A 4836-nucleotide genomic window follows, 5' to 3' on the forward strand; every position below is an offset into this window, starting at 1 on the left:
ATTAACCTTCTCTTAAACTAAACATTTATTACTTTGTAAGTGTTATTTCAACTAAATCAAGTGGATGTTCTGGGTAAATTAATGCAAGAGATCTGTTCAACCAAAGAAGCAGGATAGCTTCTTTTGAGTTGGGAAACCTCTGAGCTTCTACTTAGACTTCAAAGGAATAAGATGCACAGAATGTGTTGATTTTTAATGTGAAAAATGTTGATAATATATTTTTAAAACTAAACTACTTTACCCTCATAAACTCAGTGGTAAAACACAGGAAAAATCCCACCAGCTAGACAGAGTTACATAAATCATGAACCTGGGGTTAGTAACTTTTCATAGAGTTGGTTTGGTGTGTCTTTTTTTTTACTACCAGCCACGATTAGTCAATATTTTCCTAGAGCGATGAGTGGGGTATCTTTTCTGGAAACAGGTAAGTGTACAATTTTAAGAATATAAGGACAAAAATATTTTGCATTTTCTGTACCAGAAGGAAAAAATACATACTAAGAAACATTCTGCTCTCATGATTGTCATGATATACTCTTGACTTCCAAAAAGTTGTTGGCACTGGCCTCTGTGGAGACTTTGGGCCCTTAGAAAACCCATTCTCGGGGATATGGGTGTGCAACTCATGATGTGAAAAAAGCCCTGCCATGCCACAGAGGTTTGGTGTGGGACACCACGGCGCCTTTGTTGCCCTTCCTTACCTGAGAAAACTAGGAGCAAACCCCTGGGGGGTCAACCAGGGGGACTGTGGGAACCAGCCTCTTCTCAGCCCAAACTTCTTGCGTTGGGGTTGGATTCAAGGAGGCCCCCTGTGCCACTGCTGCGTGCCCTCGGCTCACACGGGTGTCTGGCTGGTGTTGGCTCCTTTTCCACACAAGGGCCAGGAGGAGGTGGATGGTGGCATGGCGTGGGCATCTCTGCTTTCCGGGTGTTGCTAGCACACACGGGGGCTGCAGGCTCTGAGGCCCGTGGGCGGGATTTTGCTGCTCTGACCGTGTCAGATATCAGCGCATGGCTTAGTATTTAACATGAGTGCTAGGCTTCTGGATTTTATCTCTTAATGAGGCACAGGCTATCCTTGGGGGACAGTGAATCATCACATCACACGAGCTCGCAACCAGCAGTACTTATTTTAGGGATTGCACTGGTTAGGAGTCTACATGAAGCGACATTAGCTCTGATTACAGGAGTCAAGCACTAAAATCTACTAGCTCAGATATAAGAGTTATCGGTTTCTTTTGGTTTTATTTTGTTTGGTTCAATTGGATTTGCTTCAGACATGACTCATGGCCACTTCCTGCATCTCCATGATGGCTCCTGCAGAACCCTCAGCTGCGGAGCATGGCTTGCACCCACTTCAAACACAATGCAAGTTCTCATGTATATTTTTCATACTGAGTCTTCATCTAAGTTAAATGTGGCAGGCCAGAGGATATGCAGTACACGTCCTTGGTTCCCACAGTAGACTGAAAAGGGAACTACAAAGAAAAAAAAAAGGAAAAAAAAAAAAAAAAAAAGAAACAGAGAGAAAGAAAAAAAACTCTGGGCATATAAAGGAAGAAGACAAATTCCAAAAGTTTACAGGAAGCCAAGTTCTCCAGGCACAAGAAAAGTGACATTATCCAAACCAAGCCTTAACACAGCACAGAAATGTGATGAAGAGTAGGGCTGGTATTTTCAGTGAGGTTATAGACATATATATAAATACAATCAAATTGGGAACACATTCCAGGGATTAGAGAGATCTGTATAGCACTAGAAGAAAGAAGCAGCAGATGTAACTGCTAACAACAAAAGAAGGGATTTCTGGCTAAAGTTCAAGATATTCTTGCACCCAAGCCTATTGTTGCAAATGAATCTGGACACAGTAAATAATTTGTAGTGACTTGTAGATCCAACTTCTTTTTGTTGTTGATCATGAACTAGCTACCATTTACCAACATGCTGACTTTTATAAATGAGTTCCTTTAGAGCCATTCAGCAAATACGTAGCGCAGATGTATTTCCATCTAGGGAGTGTCACTGCTTTATTAAACCAAGACGCTACAGTGTCTGTGAGATGGGCAAGGACCGAAAAGCATTGGTGACTGAAACTGAGCAAAAAGTTCTGAGCCTTGATCAGCAGATTTCCAGCAGCAGAGAGGCACAAAGTCCTATGAAGTTGATCTTCAAACTTCAAAAAGGTTTGAGACATAATGCCTCATGTAATCTTCTCTTGATGAAGGAGGGGAGGTATCAGATGGAGAAGATGTTTGGTGGAGCAATGGCCTGGGAAACAAGACCTGACAGGATAATCCAACACTGATTTTAATTTCTTGTAGTCAGAGATCTCTGGCCATCTTAGCAGCAGGTATTAAACAAGTCATTAAAATTGGGCTACATAATTAGAAAATTTTGCCAGGTCAAGACAGGCATTAAAACAATGATAAATAAGTCACCTCAACTACCACACATATTTGAGAGCATCCTGAACACGAGAAGAGTACTCAGCCAAAATTAATTAATTTCCAAAATTAAGCTGGAAATAAGATCCATCTTGACAAGGCTCTTACTTTTAATGGTCACTAAGAAATGTCAACAGTGTTTTCAACATTATTAATTCAAGGTTCCTGTCTGTCTGTTGTGAAGACAAAAGCCTGATGGGTTAAGGAAACACGTAGAAATGTCATATTTAGGGTACACACATACTTCACAGGTCTACACAACAAATACCACAGTCTGACAACTTAAAACTAGTCAAAAATAGGAATGCCAATGCAGATGACAGTCCTCTGTCTTACTGCCTGCAACAAGGGGGTCTGTGTCTCATGTTATTCAGTGATCCTGAAGGACAGAAAGGGGTACCATATTGTCCCAGTGGGAGACAGAGAAACAAGTATCCTCTGTACATCATTATTTTTAAGGGACTGGCAGCAGCAGACCTTCTAGATCTGGGAGAAAAGGCACTGTGGGGTGGTGAGAGAGTGGAATTGCTCTGGTTCCCGGGATGGCTTTCCGTGCTGATGCTGTACCCAAGCTCAGGGCCTGCCCTGAGCCGGGCGGTCACCCCGGGGTCTGCACCCCCGCGGCCGCTGTCCTGTGGCCCTGTTAACCGCCCTTCTTGCCCTCGCTTGCTGCAAGACACTGTGTCATATCAGACTGAGCCCAAACAATAAGCTCAAGCTCTCATCTCCTTTACACTGGGGATGGCAGTAGATTAAACAATGAAAAAGCAAGATTATTTGTTCTATTTATTACTCAGAATGAAAGTCCCTCTTTGGCACACAATACTTTTATTTTTGTAAGATCCTGTTCTGTCAAACAAAAAAGGGGCAGATAAAGGAATCAATTTTATATATAGGTTTGCACCACCCTTTTAAAGTCTACATTCAAGTGTTTCTATTAATGATCCAGGATGCTAAACAATTTTTAATATCTTATTACAAAAGCTTTTAAGCTTGCTTTTAACAAAAGAAAAAGCTGTTTTAATATATGAAGCCTGAAAAATTGCCAACTATAAAAGAACATCACTCGTTCTTTTCTTTTTTTAATTATTTGAAATGCTTCTGAATTCCCAACATAGCTGTTGGGATCCAAGCTTATGATCTAAGAGAAAAGATATGTTCATTTAATTAAAGTAGCTTTTTACGTTTTTAAAAAAAGTTACTTTTAAAGTGTTCATATCGCTGTTTATGAGCTTTGGGAGAACAAGAGGCTCTGGGGATTGCTAATGACATACAGATAGCCATATGTTCCTCTCACCTCTGCTGTTATCCCTGGGCCTGGTTCTTCATTGCTTGTGCTATGTGCAAAGTAATAACAATCTATGTCTCTTTTATGGAGCTTTTCAATCTTTGATTGCAAAGCACTTAATGTTTATGTTGCAGATGGGAAACGGAGGCACGGGAGATGAGTTGAATTGCCCCATGGGTTCACAATGCAGATTATTGGCAAAGCTTGTCCCCAGGCAGTACCTTCCCAAGTGACCCGTGCTAGGTGTCAACCGCTATCATCTGAAACTGCTGACCCTTTTGCAGCCCATTGCTACTGCAGATGGCAAAAAATGGATAAACACATCCATTGATTTCAGTGATTTATACCTCATTGAGAAGACAGTCAGCCCCAGAGCATTCTCAGTATGATTAAAAAAGAGCAATAAGATATCATAATCTAACTGGTATTTAATAAGAGATCAGTTTGGCAGGTTCACCCCAGCTTCAAAAGACAAGTAAGTTCAGAGCAATGCTCTGGTCACTCTTTGGCAACTGCATATTGCAGCCACAGCATGCTAGCCGGCCACCCAGACCCATCAGCACTGAGTGCTCTTACGCGGAGCTAATTTTTTACCAACTGCATTGTCAAAGTAAATGGAAAACTGAATAAAAAAAGCCAAAGCCACACAACAACGTGAAGAAATTCATATAAAAGGATCTCTGGATCTCACCAGTCAAATGGTAAAACAGTTTGATTTTCTTCTCTTCCTCAAAAGTTAAACCATGCTGACCTCCCTCAGAGCCACAGATGTACTTACAAGGTCTAGCTCCGTGCCTAATTACCAGAGCGCTGTCTATGATGGGGCCTATTTTTAAATAACTTCCCTTCCATCTTTGAAATCAAAGGGAGAGTATGTGATGTAAAGAACAGCCTAGGTCCAGATAAAGTTTTAAAACTATAAGAGAGGAAGTAAATAACAAGTAAAGGAAGGGAAGGATGATCTAGTGGCCAAGATAAGGCTCATAAATTCTCCAGGTTTAAGTGCAGAGGAGTCATCAGAGTGTCAACTCTGCACATATTGTGGGCCACTAAATTTCACCCAGTCGGGCCTGCAATGAAGTCAGACTAACTACAGCATAAATG

Source organism: Tyto alba, unplaced genomic scaffold (assembly GCF_018691265.1).
Source record: "Tyto alba isolate M040663 unplaced genomic scaffold, T.alba_DEE_v4.0 Super-Scaffold_6, whole genome shotgun sequence".
Classification (NCBI taxonomy): domain Eukaryota; kingdom Metazoa; phylum Chordata; class Aves; order Strigiformes; family Tytonidae; genus Tyto; species Tyto alba.